Source organism: Trichosurus vulpecula, chromosome 3, assembly GCF_011100635.1.
Source record: "Trichosurus vulpecula isolate mTriVul1 chromosome 3, mTriVul1.pri, whole genome shotgun sequence".
Taxonomy (NCBI): Eukaryota; Metazoa; Chordata; class Mammalia; order Diprotodontia; family Phalangeridae; genus Trichosurus; species Trichosurus vulpecula.
In genome coordinates, this window is record NC_050575.1 from 31143607 (window position 1) to 31161530 (window position 17924).

Genomic DNA, 17924 nt, shown 5'->3' on the forward strand with positions numbered 1-17924 from the left:
CATGCACTGTGCTAAACATTAAGTACTAAACCTCTCTAAAATAGGAATTATGTACAAGATATAAATGAATTTCAGCTGTCTCCATGTTCTGAGATGCAAAAGAACCCCAAAAAAACCAAAGGAAGTAACCACCTGGTCAACAGAGAAAACTAAATCCCTAAGGCATTCACTCAGCGCTTCTCCTAGCTTTAATTGTGATCTTACAATGGGTATAATCTTAAGTTTAGGTGCTTAGAGAGACCTCTAAGAGCATTCTTTGCTTCCATGGATAGCATTCTGCTTCAGGAAAGGGGAAATCAAAGATCCTGGGGAAAACTGATACTCAGAAGATAGAGAGGGCAGGGACCCAGAAAGGAGATTTCATGGCAAATTGGGGAAAATTGTCATGGGGATGATGAGGAAACAGTAATAGACTGAACAATAAGGGGCAATGCTTCTATTCTTTCTAACTCTTGCAGGAATTGATATTTCTAAGAGTGAGGTACAATAGAAAAAGGGGGTTAGGGGACAAGATCTACAAGGCACTAGCATAGAGCTTGTATCAAAGAAGGAACCCAAAACAAGTCCTCCAGAAGCTTTAATTCTATGAAGAATACAGAGACTAAAGCAGAACTAAATAGGTATAAGGGCCATGAATCAAAGAATAGATGTTTAGAATAGATAGAAACAGAAAAAAATAATGAAGAGAATGAGGAAAAGACATGCCTTAGGGAAAAAAAAAACTAAAAAAAGTAACAAACAAAGCAAGTTGAAAGAAAGATATTTTACTTCATTACTTAAGAAAAGGAGTGCAGAATTAGATAACTAGATAAAGGAATAAAGAAAAAGGAACCAATACGTTACACAAAACTCTGAAATTAGGGAAAGGAGTGACAAACAAGAGAGAGAAGAGAACTTGAGAAAATAGAGTTGCCTTAAAGCAACCCTATTTATGATATGCCAAAAATATTATTGGTTAAATAGGATGGCTCTTTGGCAGGAGGAGGAGGAAGAGAAGAAAAAAGATTACTGGGGAAATTTTTGGTGATGTTGAAAATGACATCAACAAAAATAATGCTGGAATAGGAAGCAAGAAACCTGGATTCAAATCACAGCTCTCTTACAAACTTAGTGGGTGACTTCTGTTTCCCTTTTCTCGGCATCAATTTTCTCACCTATTAAGTGTGGAGATGCTACTATATGACTTCTAAGTTCCTTTATAACTTTTGCACTCTGAGGCAACTTGCTGGCCTAGTGGATAGAGCCCAGGACCTGAAGTCAGGAATACCGGAGTTCAAGTCTGACTTCAGATATTTACTACCTGTGTGGCCTTGGGCAAGTCTTTTAACTTCTGTCTTCCTCAATTTCCTGATCTGTTAATTGGGGAAAATAGTAGCATCTACTTTCCAGGGTTATTGGATCAAATGTTAATATATTTGATTAATACAATTGTCAGTAAAAATACAATTAATACCAGTATTAATGCAAATATTAATTTCTAAAGTGCCTGGCACACAATTGATGCTTAATATATGCTTGTCATTTTTTTTTTCAAATTTTCTTTGGCACTTCTACCTATTGATCCTATTCCCATTGTCAATATAACGTAAGTGACCAGATGTTGACTAAAGAATCTCTGACAGCCACTAAATAACAGGAATATATTTTTAGCTATTTTAAATATACTTTAAAGCCTAGAATAACATAATTTCAGAGTTGAAAGGCCCTCAGTGCCCATCTAATTTGGTTCACCCAAATAAGAATCCCTTCTACAACATATCTAATGAGTGTTTACTATTCCCAACCCACGCCCCCCCCCCCCCATGACCTATTCATTTTTTGTTCAATTGTAATTGTTAAGAAGGTTTTCCTTGTGTCAAGCCTGTTTGCCTCTTTGAAAACTCTGCCATTTGCTCCTAGTTCTTCCTTCTGGGGTCAAGCTCTACAAGGATAATTCTCCTTCCATATTATAATCCTTCTTTACCCCAATTCTTCTCTTCTTCAGGTTAAATACCCTGTTTCTTCAACTAATCCTTATGATCCTTCCACTTATCCTCATGGTACGAAATAAATTAAAAGTTCCTTTGTGATCACAGTCACTTCTTCAGGACACTCTCCAGGTTATCAATGTCCTGTTATACCAAGAGTGAGCTAGACATGCCACAGAGTTTAAGTTTTAAATGGAGAATTTATTAGCCAGTGACCGTTTGGGGTTCCACCCAAATCAGAACGGCCAGGAGTTGGGGTGAAGGAGCCGTAGTATTTATACAGAAAAATCAAGGTGCAGTGGTTAATTATCTCTTGAAATTTATGGGCCAGGTCACAGGGTGGTCCCAGGAACAGGAACAAAGGTCCTGACAGATCAAAGATTCTGACAGGTTATCGTTAAGTGGGATAATCTTATCTATTGACATTCCTTGGAGGAGTCACAGAGCCCCAGGGACATTTGCTAAATGCCAAAAGGCCTGAGTCCATTCCTTCTTATGCAAACTGGGGTTTTCTCAGGGGCTGTGGGGCAGGGGTCTCCTTAGCAATAACTGATTTCTCCAGCACCACAGTCTTTCAACAAATAATGTTCAGAATTCAACATGATACTCTGGACACATGTTGACCTCAGTGGAGTATAGCCATACCGCCACCTCCATGATCATAGAAGGATTCTCTTTCTCTTTCCTGGTTGCTAAATCAAACTGTAGATTAAATGATTAAAAAGATTGAACAATTGAATGATATTTTAAGTATTGACCATATATCTAAGTGTTAGATGCATTTAACTCCATTCCCTTTCCTTCAAGTGTTAAATGCATTACTTCTATCTCATGAACCAAATAGAAAAAGAAATCGTTAAAAAAAATCTAAGCATTCTGTCTTTGACTCCTACTCCTCAGGTCCCCATTCTGTGGCAATTAAAACTATGGTATTTTTTATTTCCTACATTGTAATTAATCTTTACTTTTGACTTTTAGTTACATTTTGACTTCAGTAAGCAATGATACAAGTTTCAAATCCTGTTATACCTAGAGATTCTGTTCTCTCTTCTTCTTTCTTATCATTCCACTAAATTCTGCAAATTCTATTCATGTGTTTTGGAACTTAAAGCATAAGAAAGTCAGCTAGTGTAGTCAGCAAGACAGCTTTCTTCCTTTTTAACAACAATTGAGTCACTCATTTAGATAAGAAAAAGAAAAGGGAAAATTCTACATTTCCCTCAGTAAGTAAGAAGTTCAGTTGCTTTCCTGAGGTAGAATGAAGACATTTCTTGTTGAGTACATGGCATTATTTTATATTTCCCTTTCCTCATGGAAATCTCCTATCAGGTCTTAGAGGTAAGAGACAAGAGCTTCAATCCCTTGTTCTGGCACTGCTTAGCTATGTTATTGTGGATGAGTTATGGGGAATTTAGGGCCATCTGCTCCAAACTCTTCATCTTTAGGAATAAGAAACTGAGGTTTAGGGAGATTAAGGGACTTGCTTAGAGGTATTAAGCAGCAGAATTGGTATTCAAATTTAGGTACTATTCCTCCAAGTTGTGTTCCAAGTTTAGCATTCTTTCTACCATGCCTTGCTGCCTTTCTGAATTTAGTTTCCTTGTCTAAAAAAAAAGAAATCTTTATGTTGGATTACTTACCTCTCATGGTCCTTGTGAGCAAAGTCCTTTATAAACCTTGAAATGTGAGTTCTAATTGTTGTAAAAGGTTCAAGGTCAGAGCCTAGTTTTCTGATTCTGATTGAATCTTTCTACCCTGGGGGAAAACCGTTTAACTACTCATTGTAGTGATTTTTTTTCATTTTCAAAAAAACCTCAAAAGGAAGATATAAGAAGTGAAATGAGGAGTTGTAAAATTCTTTGAGAAGAGAGAGTAGCAAATGTCTATTGCACTCTAGAGCCAACTGGCAACTATGCCTCCCTAGTGTGAAGCCCAAAGAAAAGGAAACATGCAAAAGGTTTTTCTCAACATGTATTCCTGCAAAAGCATCATTTGCCTGGTTAGTGTGGGACTGAAGACAAGCCATAGCTTCAGAATTCATTCATTTATTCACTAAACATTTATTAGGCACCTACTATGTGCCAGGTGCTGAGCTAAACTCTAGTGATACAAAAAGAGGCAAAAGACAAGCCCTGCCCTCAAGGAACTTAAAATCTAATGGAGGAAATCTTACAAAAAGCTAACAACCTCTTAACTGCTAAATCTAATATGGTTCTTTTCTCATTTCTCGTCCTCTTTGATCTTTTTACAAGTTTTGATACTATTGCCGGTTCCATTACTTCTCTACCTTGCTCCTATGATGGTGCACTCTTAGTTTTCCTCCTCCCAGTCAGATATTTCTTTCTCTGTATCCTTTATTGAATCATCATCCAGGTACCATCCCAATCAAAAGTGTTCCCTAAGGCTATCCTGCATCCTCTTCTCTTTCTAAACTTTCTTATTATGTGATCTCACCAGTTCCCAAGGGTCCAATTACCATTTTTATGCAGATGACTCCCAAATTTACATATTCAGCCCTAATCTCTCTTGGATTTTATATCACTAATTGCATCCATGACTTTTAGCTAGCTGCTAGCTAACCTAGATAGCTTAACTCTATTTAGTTTAGATACTAAACTAGATACTTCATGTTTGATTGATACTTCAAACTCAGTATATCCAAAAGGGTTGTCATTATGTTGTTCCCTAAATTAGCCCATTCTCCATATATATCTGTGTCTATTGAGGGTACCAACATCATTCCCCTCACCCAGATTTGCAGCCTCATTCTCTCTCATTCTCCATCGCCATATGCAATGTTACCATATCTTGTTAATTCTACTTCCATATCTCTCACATATCCATTACCTGTTCTGTATCCACACAGTCACCACCCTAGTGCAAGCTTTCATTACATCTTGCCTGGACTATTTCAATAATCTTATAACTGGTTTCCCTGTTCCCACTGCCTCTTTTCTTCAATTTATTCTTCACACAGCTGCCAAAGCTATCTTCCTAAGGCTCAGATTTGACTACATCACTCCTCTACTCAAAATCATCAGTAGCTATTATCATCCGTAAAATGAAATATAAATTCTTCATTTTTGTTTTTAAAGCTCTTTATGGTCTGGTCCAAATCACTTGTCCAAATTTATTTCACATTATTCCCTTCTTGCACTGTTCTGTATGTTGTAATTAATATTAAATAATATTAAATATTATTCAACAAGCTCATCTTTCTATATCACAACTCCAGGCTTTTTTTTTTATAGCACATTCATCATGCCTGACATGTACTCCTTCCTTACCTGTGTCTTTTAGATGCCTAAGTTTCTTTCATAGCTTAACTCAGGTGCAACCTTCTATGGGAAACTTTCTCTGGTCCCTTGAGTTGCTAACACACTCTCTTTCCTCAAACTATGTTGTACTTCCTCATTGGAGTAAGTATTGCAGTAGTAGTTGTAGTTTGTAAGCTCCTTGGGAGCAGAGACTAGTATAGCACCTTGTACCTAGTGTTTAGCTTTTTGAAAGAATAAAAGAGCTATGACACAGGACAATGGAACCAAAGAAGAGGTAGTGATATGGAGTATTCTAGTATTTCCAAATAGAAAATAAATGGCTATATTACTAAGCTGAGACATTAACTAATGAGTGCTCTGTTTTCAGGGGATCTAGAAATCAGCCTCTGCCAGACTGAATGAACAAAAAATAATTTATTGTTAACTATTTATGAAGCAGTATGCTGAGTGTTAGAGATAAAGATGGAAAAAGTGAGACATACCTTGGTCTTAAACACACACAATCTAATTGGAAGAGACAACATATAAAAGAAAGTTCAATGACAGGAGAGATGGAAAAACTTAGAACTCATAAAGAGTTCACTGTGTGGTATACAGCAAGACCCAGGGGTCCTTAGGCTTGATCATTAGGTCAGATGTTAGGGCTGGACGTTCTGAGGGGATACATGCAGGATAGACAATAAGCACTTGTGGTGCTCAATCTCGGTCACTCAGTCAGTCAACAAACATTTGTTAGGCACTTACAATGTACTGGGGGCGCTGTACTAAGTATTGAGCATGCCAAAAAAAGAAAAAGGCAAAAGTGTCCTTGTCTTGAAGGATTTCACGTTTTAAAAGGATGACAACATGTAAATAACAAGGTAAATGTAGGGTACATTAGGAACAACTAAGTGGTGCAGTGGATAGAACACTGGACCTGGAGTCAGGAAGACCTGAATTCAAATCCAGCCTCAGACACTTGCTGTGGACCCTAGGCAAGTCACTTAACCCTGTTTGCCTCAGTTCCCCATCTGTAAAAATGAGTTGGAGAAGGAAATGGCAAACCACTCCAGTATCTTTTGCCAAGAAAACCCACAAAATGGGGTCATGAAGAATCAGATATGACTGAAACCACTGGAACAACAACAACAAAAGGATATATTAAGGGCCAATGGAAAGAAATCTCATCAGAAAAGGTGCTAGTAGCTTGGTGATAAGTTAAGTCTTAGAAGCAATTAGGGAAACTAAGAGGCAAAGGTGACAAGGGAGAAAGTTCTGGGCATGTGGTAAGTTAGCAAAAAGGCAATGAAATGGAAGATGGAGCATCATTGCTGAGGAATATAAAATTCCTCATTGTATAAGACCATTGTAGGTGGATTGCAAAGTGTATAGAAGGAAGTAAAGTATAAGAAAGAGCCTAGTTTGTGAAGGGCTTTACATTCCAGACAACTTTAGATTTGATACTAGAGCTAGTAGGGAGCCATGGGAATTTGAGTAAGGAGGTAACATGGTTGGACCTATGCTTTAGGAAAATCACTTTAGAAGCCGAGTAAAGGTTGGATTAGAGTGGAGAAACTTGAATTTGAATGAGAGAAATTGATGAGGAGGTCATTATAATAGTTCAGACTAGAGATGATGAGGGTCTAAAATAGTGGAGCAGCTGTGTGATTGGAGAGGAGATGCATCTGAGAGATGTGTAGGTAGAAATGCTTAGATGTGGCAATGCAATAGATATGTGAGGAGTTGAAGATGACACCAAAGTTGTGAACTTGAGTGACTAAGAGTGACAAGGAATAAGACTAAGAGGTGGTGCTCTTAAGAATAATAATAAAATTGAGATCAGTAGATGGTTTGTGAGGAAAGATGATTTGAACATTACATTTGAGATGATTATGGAACACAAAGTTCATGATATTTAAGAAGTAGATAGATAGATAGATAGATAGATAGATAGATAGATAGATAGATGGGTTTGAGAATAATCTACAAAGACATGATAATTGAATAAATGGAAGGTGCTGAGATTAAGTATAAATAGTATTGAGTGAAAAAAGAAGATAACCTAGAGCAGGGCCTTGGGGACATTCACCATTAATGGGCATGACATGGATCAAAAACCAGTAAAGGAGATAGAAGAGAAGTGACCAGACAATTGGAGGGGAACTAAAAGAAATTAGGGTCATGAAATCCTAGAGAGGGAGCAGTTTCTAAGAGAAGAGATTGACTAATAGAGCCAAATGCTGCAGAGAGGTTAAGAAGGATGATGATGGAGAAAAGCTCATTAGATTCATCAATTAAGAGATCACTGGAAAAGACAGTTGGAGTAATGACATCAGAAGGCAGATTATAGAGGGTTTATAAAAGAGTGAAAGGAGAAGAAACTGAGACATCAAGTGTATACTCCTTTTTCAAGAAGTTTAGCTATGAAAAGGATAAGAAACATAGGACTATAGCTAACCGGGAAAGTACAATCAAATAATGTCGGGTCTTTGGGGGGAGGGTATATGAGAAAATTGTCTGTGCTTGTAACCAGCAAGGAAAGTCGATCGAGAAGGGTACATACATGCATACATACACATATAAATATATATATATATACATATATGTGCGTATATATACATATATAATATATATTGAGAGAGAGAGAGAGAATGATAGTAGTGACAATGTATGGGAGAAAGGAGTTGATGGGTTCAAGGGTACATGTAGAATAATTGACCTTGGCAAGAAGGGCCAACTCTTCTTTGGAGGGAGGAGTAAAGAAGATTATAAGGGGGAAGAGATCTGGGCAATTTAAGATGAGGAGAAGAGAACTCTTTCCACATTTTTTCAGTGAAATACGAATTGGGGTCTTTAGCTGAGAGAGTGGTGTGTGTCATGGGATTCTTGGGGAGAGATGACAAAGCATAGAATTACTTCTGCAATTAGAGTTAGGGAATAATTTGAGAAGGACTAAATAGACTGCCTTGCTGCAATGAGAGCCCAGTTGAAATTAGAAAAAAATTGTAATTGACCTAATCAACATAGTTGTATGATTTCCTCCAGTTCTACTCAGCATGATGATTCTGGGAGAAATACAGGATTGGGGTTTGGTAAGCCATAATCAGCAAAAAGACAAGGGAGGAAGGGATTCTAAAATAGAGGATAGAATTCCTGGAACAACCATATGCAGGAAAGAGCAGCCAGTTCTTGGGGTAATGGATCTCAGAAAGAATAAATAATTGGAACGAATGGAGGTCATGATGAAGATTAAGAATTGGTCATAAGGCATAGATAAAGATAGAATGAAAAAATATGATCAGATAAAGGAATTTTAATACTTGTGAGTATTGTAAGATCAAGGGTATTTATATTGATTTATTTATGCCTTTAAATAGTTGGCAAAAGCCTGTTTCAGTCAGACATCACATGTGGGTTGAAAATAATGCTAAACTTGTGATGTATCAGGAAAACAAAGTCATTAGGTACAGAGCAGCTCAGAAGCTTCTTCATATGCTCCTGCCATGTCTGATATACTGCTTGGGTTGTATGGTCTCTGTTTCAAAACTAATTGTGAAGATCAGAATGCAAAATGGTTTCTCTTAAAAACATAATTGGCCTTTGATTGCACCTATTTTAATATTTTTCTTAAAAAGGTACTTTGAATTTAAATGATTTTATTTGCATATATTATTGAGATAATGAGTGATCAGACTCATCAAACATCTTCATTAAAATTGTGTGCTTTTCATCATTGAGAAATGCATACATTGACATTTCATGTCATTGAAAAGAAATGTTCCAGGAGATGCAAAACTGTATGTTTAGAGAAAGACTGATTATTAAGCTCCTCTCTTGATCCTTCAGTTGCTATTTTTATCTCACTGCCTTCACAGATGCATCATGCAGTTTGAATGGGGGTCAGACATCAATGATCCATGAAAAGTGTGAATTCTGTGCCTTAAAACCAACTGCTCACAAACACAATCACAAAATACTTTCTAGAGATATTCTTTAGTTAATCACTGGCAAAGATAGGAATAGGAAATGAAAATTCTTTCTGCTAAAATCCTAAACAAAATCTTAGAATAAAATGTCTGCGAGTATCTTCCAGTTTGAAAACATCACTTCTTAGAACTGTTACCTCTACACATATACATAAAAATATAACATTTCATAGATATACAGAAAAAAAAGACACCCTACTCAGGGAAATAGGAGTGCTGAATTAGGAAGCAGAAGTCTTGGTTTCAAGTCCTGACCATCAACTACTGGCTCTATGACCTTGAGCAAATAATTTCATTTCTCTGAGCCTCTGTTTCCCCATTTGTATAAAATGGGCATCATACCTGCCTACCTTAAAATGGGGTAAGGGTGAGGAACAAAGGAGATAGTGCATTTCAAAGAGGCTTTAAAAACTCTAAAACATGTAGGGATTTTTGTGTGTAGGTCAACCCCTGTCCTAATCCAGAATTACATAATCATCTGATTTCCCCCCAAAGTTAGATAATATTTGTTAAGCACTTAGCATAGTACCCAACACATAGGTAACACTTATGTCATATAGCCAGTAGTTGATGGTCAGGACTTGAAACCAAGACTTCTGCTTCCTAATTCAGCACTCCTTCTATTTCCCTGTTTATTTTCTTCTGTTCCCCATCCCAAATAACTTTTTTTGAGTCTTAATCATTTGGTCTAGAATTATTTTTTTTCAGAATATAGACATTAAGGAAGATTAAATGTGTGAAAGTTCAGTGTCTTGCTCTATCCAGATTATAGGATGCATTATTAATTCTTCATTATTAATAGTTCCCTATACTATCATATTTTCTTGTCTCATTAGCTGTAACACAGAATGGCTCTTTCCTAGGTGGTGGATTAACACTTTTGAATCCTTAAGGAACAACTTGTAGAAATTACTAGTCAATTTTACTACAATGTCACTAGGGTTAATAGCTTTAGGGAGTTAATTCAGCCTCAGAGCCAAATGACTTATTTTCAAGAAGGATTTTATTCAAACTTTATTTTATGTTATGATAAATTTGAGTCACTTCAATGAAAATAACTCTCAACCTATAAATTTTCTAGTCTTGTGACATTACTTTTAGCATTATGAGTGATTCTGTATAAAATAGTTGATTGTGCCTTTTATACTATTGATAACACACTTAAACCATATTGTTCCTTATAGGAGACAATAATCAATCAGGATTAATCTAATGTGATTAAGGAAATCTCGCCCTGTAATTCATTCTCAGTGGATTTTGAATGTCTTTTATATTATGCTATTATCACCATCCAATTCTGTCATGAAAGGTTCTTTTTTCCTGTGCTATCTTGCATTGGTCCTGAGTATCATGCTGTTGCATGACCCTATCAATGATATTTCCTCTTCCTTCAGAGACGTGAATATTTTTAAGACTGTATGTTCTTTCTTATAAGCATTCTTTCTCAGTGTTTATTCACCTATACTATGCATTATTGGTGGGACAAACGATAGAATGTTTTGCAAAACTCATCCCTGATTTTCTTGCTACATCAAATGCATTGACATGTACCTGAAACACTTTCAGTGAAACTATGTCGTACTGTCATTATGCATGATTAACTGCTGAAGCTGGAAGAACCACTACTGTATGGAATGATTTCAAAAGCTCATTTTAACACAAATCTTTTTGTAATCTTTGGAAACCATTGTGATTTAAACTGAACACTATTCTCGCATAAACTTAGAAGTGAGCATCTAATACTAAGAATGGGGAAATGGCTGCCTACTACAGGAAACAATATTGAAAAAAAATGAAAATCGTGATATTTACCTGTGTAGAATATCACCTCTTAGACACCTCAAAGCTAAGAGACAATACGGATTTTCCAATTCTCCTACTTGAGATGATGCATATTTTTTGCCTATAGATTTTTGTGATTGGGGCTTTGGTTACAAAGGGGGAAGCTGGAGAGGGAGAAGAGGTTTCTAAAGTAATTGTGATTATGGAAACATAATCAGGATATGGAGCTGCTGGTAAACTTGTAAATAACCAAAACAACGCCATTGTGAAAAAGCCCCCAAAGAAGATATTTGCATGCTATAATGAAAGTTTCAGATTTTAAAGGATGTTCATTCATAAATCTGATTGGTAAACTCAGCCCAGCCCAGCCTGCCTAGTCCAGTGTCCTGAGGGAAAAAAACCAAAACGTCCAGCAGGTGGCGTTCAGAGCCTGAGGCATGCCGATTATCTCAATCATTTTTAGTTTCTCTCAGATTCGTCTCCCGCCTCCAACCCCCCATTGTTTAAGCATGCTAAACATACAGTAATTTGGTAGTGGCATTCAGGTTGTATCTATTTCATAAATGATAGTTGAAAACTCCAAATCTTAACAGGAAAATTTCACACCTAGACTTCCAAGTCTCAAAACAAGGTTCTCCCCCACACTTATTAATAGTGTCGTTTTGAACTGGAAAGTGAGATACAGCACAGACCCTTTCAAAACGAGGAGAAAGCCTGTCCTCTTCTTTTTTGCACCTATAGTGTTGTATTGGTAGTCACTCTTTGTAGTGGTTTATCTCTGTCACCCCTTACCTTGCCTTTTATTCTTACTTTAAGAAATAAAGACCCTCAAGTGCGATGGTGTAAAGACGAGGCATAAATACACTCTTTCGTAGGTACATAACTATGCAAGCGTAGCAAGGCACTGGGATCCCAGATTGATTTGTATATCCTTATATGACTTAGTAAACTTAGGCAGTTTTAATATGTGGTCTTTTTTTTTTCTAAAGTCCCTTCTCCAAATGAACAATCCTACTTCAAGGGAGGATTTTATTAACTGATTTACATCTTAGAGACCATGGCACACACATAGCCTGAACTTTAATGCCCCAATTTTGTAAAAAAAAAAAAAATCCCCCTGCAATATAAAGTAGATAGAATCACAAAATCTTACATTGATGTTCACGGATTCGGGGTATAATTTCTTCTCTAGATTGCTGGAATCCCGGTCTGAGCTGAGGGAATCAGGCTTCCCATGGGTGGCAACCGTTGAAGTGCGGCTGTCCGTGGTGCTGAACTAGGGCTCCCGGCAGGCTAGAAATCCCGAGTTGAGACTGTGAAGACCTGCTCTCTCTTTGTCCTGCGAATGTAATGTTTCCGCCTTGTGAGACAGACCCAGGTTGTGGTCTTTTTTTTCTTTTCTTAATCTGGGGAAAATTTCCCAAGAAACATGACGGAGTGACTCTCTGGAGGAAGAATCGTGTGTGAGACTGGCATGTGGTGTGGTGATAGGTTGTGTATTTTCCTCACAGTCTGCTCCTTTGAAAAGGAGCAACTCTCTCTCTCTCTCTCTCTCTCTCTCTCTCTCTCTCTCTCTCTCTCTCTCTCTCTCTTTCTCTTACCACCATAACCCCCACAGGAACCCCCTCCCCCAAACTCACAGTTATGTAAGGTAGCAAAGAGTATTTATCAAATTCTACCAAAAGAAACAGGGAGATAAGCTGTCTTCCTACTTGTTGGGATTTTTTTTTGATGGTTGTGGTGGTGTTTTTGTTTTTGAAGATAGGAGTTAAGAAAAAAATAACAGTGGATTTTTCTTTTTAAAAAGTAACACCCCATAAAATGTTTTAAAATCACTGGCACATCTTTTTTTCTTATGACTGACCTACTTTCCACTTCATCCTGCTATTACATTTTGATTCTTCCTGATGATTTTTTATTGCATTGGTCAATAAGACCAATGCAAATAAAGAGAAATGATAATTGTGATTTAAAATAAAAATAAGTTTCAATTTGTAACTTAAAGTTTTGTTAACTAAAAGTGCTTCTTAAAAATCACTTGTTCCATTGTTTACCAGTTCTTTCCCCTCCCCCCACTGCTATCCTAGGGTACCCGGACAGTTTTTTTTTGTCCTTAATATTGGTTGATAATTTGACATAAAACCATCACTGTATATGAAGTATCTCTCTAGGGTTCTATAAAAATAAATTGGGTTATTATTTATTCTTTGAAATCTATTCACTAATGAATAATAGGCACCCCTTAAAGATAGCATCTGTGTGTGAATTTAGTCTCTGATGAAAGAGTTTGACTAAAGTGCATCTTGCATATTGACTTTTAGTGTTTATGTGTGAGATGCTACCCAAAGTTGATCTCACTGGCTAGTTAATATAGAGCTAGATATTTCTCTGACATGTCAAGAAAAGCCACCACAACTCTCCAGTAAAGAAAGTCTCACTGTCAGAAAATGACAACATATATATTTTATTCTTTTCAGTATCCACCAAGGCTTTCCAGTATTGCATATTGTTCTACTGGATAGTAAGAAGTGATACCAGGTTTCTCTAAGAAAAAAAAAACACCTTTTTCAGAATGACTATAATCCTTTCTAGGTTCAGAGTATGTAACCAAGATAATGTGATTTATAGACCTCTGTGGCAAATATGAATGAAGTAGCCAGGACCTATATAACAGAGTATGAAATAGGAAGCCGGTACAAATTTCTTACACATTCAAGTCATCTTGCATTTATTAAGCACCTACTATGTGCTAGGTACTGTGCTAAATGTAAGGCAAACAGTTCTTGCTTTCACAGGACTCACAGTATAATGGGAGAGATGATATGCAAGCAACTATGTACTAACAAGAAGTATACAAGGTAAATAAGAGATAATCTCAGAGGGAAGGAGAACTGGGAAAAACTTGTTAAGGAGGAATCGGAAAAACTTCTAGAAAAAGGTAGGTTTTTAGGTGAGACTCAAAGGATTGAAGGAAGTGAAAATGAGAAGGGAGAAAGTTCTAGACATAAGGAACAATCAGTCAAAATGCCTGTAGTCAGGATATGGAGCAGCAAGTGCAAGGAATTACAAGCAGACCAGTGTCACTGGATGGCAGAGTACATGGTGGGGAGGAGAGTAAGGTATAAAACTACAAAATGAGGAAGGGACCAGGTTATGAAGAGGTTTAAAGGTAAAAGGATTTTACATTTGATTCTGGAGGTTATTGGAAGCCACTGGAGTTTATTGACTAGGAACAGAGTGGATATGATCAGGCCTCCACTTTTGGAAAATCAGTATAATAGCTTAATGAAGGATGGACTGGAGTGGGGAGAGATGAGGCAGGGAGACCTACCAGCAGAACACTGCAACAGTCCATGAATGAAGTGATGAGGGTCTGCATTATAGTAGTGTCAATGTCAGATGAGAGAAGGGAGTGTATGCAAATGATGTTACAAAGGTAGAAATGACGGGACTCTAAAAATGATCAGATATGAGTGCTTAAAGAGAGACAGGAGTTGAGGATGATATATGGTTGTGAGCCTGTGTGACTGAGAGACTGGTGGAAATTTTGACTGTAATAGAGAAATCATGAAGTGGAAATTGCTTTGGACATTGAATTTAAATTGCCTATGAGACATTGAGTTTGAGATATCCAATAGGCAGTTAGAGATGTGAGACTGAAGTCAGGAGGGAGGTTAGGGCTGGGCGAATAAATCTGAAAATTTTCCTAAGAAAGATGATAGTTGAATCTGTGAGAACTGATGACATCACCAAGCAAAGTATTATGGAAGAAGGAAAAGTGAGCAAAGGATTCTGAGTAGGAACAGACAGGTAGGAAGACAACCAGGGGAGATAAGTGTATCAAAAATATAGAGAGAACAGAATATCAAAGAGAAGACTATGATTGATCAGTATTAAAGTCTATAGAAAGGTCAAGAATGGTAAGCTTTAAGAAAAAGCCATTAGATATGGAAATTAAGAGACCATTAGTATATTTGGAGAGAGCAACACTGTTTGAATGATGAGGTCAGAAGTTAGACTGCAAAGAGTTAAGGAGAGAATTACAGGAAATGAAGTTGAGATGTTCATTCAAGATAACTTTCTCAAGGAATTAAGCCACAAAAGAGAGGAGAGCTATGAAATGATAGATAGTGGGGATAGATGAATCCAATGAGGGATGTTTTGAGAATGAGGAGATATGGGTATGTTTGTAAATATGAAGAAAATAGCCACTAGACAGAAAGGAAAGGATTTCTCTAGTCCTAATAGTATTTCCCTTGTAGGAACACTCACCACCATGTTAATGAAGGGTTAGAAGAAAAGATAGTCATAATGAAAAAGTAATGTTTTAGAAAGGTCTGGTTGTGACTTCTTAGAAATAATAATATGAAATGGACATGTTGAGAGGAAAGAATGAATTTCCTCTTATTTTTACAGTATTAACTGAAAGCATAGTAAAGAATTAGGATGGATCACTACTGGCAATGCTATGATTGAAGAGAATTAATTTTTGGAATGATGAAGCCTCCCTGTGTGCTTATTAGTAGTGAATGCTTAGAAAAACATAATGGAATGTATATCATTTGAAATGTCTATATTTCCAATATATGCAATGCGGAATGTCTATTTAAAAAAAGTTCAATGTTAAGTAGATGAAACTATCAAATGCACCATTAAAATTCAGATGACTCCTTTCTCCAATCCCACCCTGTCAAAAATTTGAGAAAGCATTCAGCATTTAACTTTTTGACTGATATACTATGAAATGCTTGTTATAGAACTGTGGAAAAAACACTGCATTAGTATCAGTAGTTCTGGGTTTAAATACTGGTTCCAATATTTGCTAGCTGTGTTGCCATGGTCATTTAATCTCACTTAGACTCAGTTTCCTAATCTGTAAAATAGAAATAATAGTTGGATTTTTTCACAGTGTTTCAAATTCTTAAATCTCTATTACATCCAGTTGTCCACCTCAAACATTTCCCTATCTTCAGTGGTAATGCCCCCTTCCCTTCTGCTTGAACAGAATCTTCTCAACTGGACTTCCACAAACAATGTTCCTTCTCCTTTGACGAGTTAACCTACTCAGTTTTGGGACTCTGCCTTGGGATTGAGCTGTGCTGATTACTGAATGAATAAATGAATGCAAACTCATTCAACTCATAATGCAGGGCATACCTAAAGTCTGGACACATAGGCAAAAAAGTATATTTTGAAATATTTGGAATACTAACAGACCTTAGCCCACTTGACTTCTTTTTCTGGGGTACACTAAAGGAGAAGGTGTGCTCAGTGAAAATCACAGATGTAACACATTTGATTGAACACATAAAGAGTGAATGTGCTAAAACTGATGACAATGTGGAGTTATTGCATTGAGTTCACATGAATCTTGCAAAGTGCATCAACCTTTGCATCACAAATGATGTAAATCATATTGAACATGTTATTTGTTAATATTCCAATTAAATAAAATGTTGAAAATTTTGTTCATTTCTTGAAAATATGCATTTTTGCTTATGTGTCCAGATTTTAGGAACAATCTGTATTTGGCTGGCCACATAACATGCTTCACATCCTATTTAGGATTCCACCTTGAGGATTTTGCCATTTCCTTTCCACTTTATCCCTCTCCTCTCACTCTGAGAACATTAAACAAATTAACACTATCATTGCTTTTGGAAAGTGTATAACAATTGATAAACCTCTGCATACAACCACCCTCCTTTTGAATCCCTAGGATAAAATACCTTGCTGTGGTCATCTTTATGTATTTTGTCTTTCCTTATTAGAATCCAAACTATTTCACGTCAAGGACAGTCTTACTTTTGCACTCATATCCAGTATCAGTGCCTGACAAAGAATAGATTAACTAATACATGTTCTTTCATGCTTTCATTTATCTATTCACAATAAAAATGTGTTAACATCCTCCTCCTCCTCCTTAAAATCCATCATGGAGTTTTTCCAGAAACAGAAACCTTAGGTAAGAAAGTTATTCTTTCAGTTTTAGAAAGCATTGATAACACTTTTATATCCTACCATGTTATAGGATTTATTATTAACAGTACATTGGAGTCATTTGTTTGGTTGCTGGCCAGATTGTGCTCTTTTTCCTAGATAGAAGCAGCAGTAAGCAAAGCATACTCCACTCACTCTAGTATGAGAGAAGCATATAAATAAGTTCTTCTGAATAGGAAATCAAGGTCTAAATTTCTAGAAGTAAATACATTTAGCCAATTTCAGATAGAAAGAGGTCTTCATTTCACCACTACTGATGTCAATACTACTATAGATTTTCTGCCACATAAGAAGAGATTTTGGCAAGCAGAGATATTAAATGAATCTAGTTCCAATGGTTTTCTTTCCCCTTCTCATCTCAATCCTATTGTGGAGTAATATCAAAATATCAGCTCTCAAGAAGGTGGTAAAAGCAACTACCATTAACCTGATTCAAAGCTACTCATTTCATTCTATGCTAGTTGCTGTTTTTGCTATAACCAGTGATTTTATCAGTATAGAGAAATCCTGGCATTGAAATTCTATCCACTGGTAGAGTTTGCCACCTGGTAAATATGTAACATAGAGTTTTAGAAAGTTCACTGAGGGAGCCAGAGCCAAGATGGTGGTTGGAAAGCAAGGACTCACTTAAGCTCTCCCTCAAATCCCTCCAAACACCTATAAAAAAGGCTCTGAACATGTTCTAGAGTTGCAGAATCTACAAAATAGCAGAGGGAAGCAAGTCTCCAGCACAGGTAATCCTAGATGGTCTCTGGGAAGGGTCTCTCATACCATGTTCGGAGCAGAGCGCAGCCCAGCATGGGCCATGCCAGGATCAACCAGACCAGGAGTTGGGCAGAGCAGGCCTTAGGGCCATGAATCACTGAGCTATGGCATTTACCAGATTTCTCAAGCCACAAATGCCAAAGATGATGGAGGAGGTTAGTGGGAAA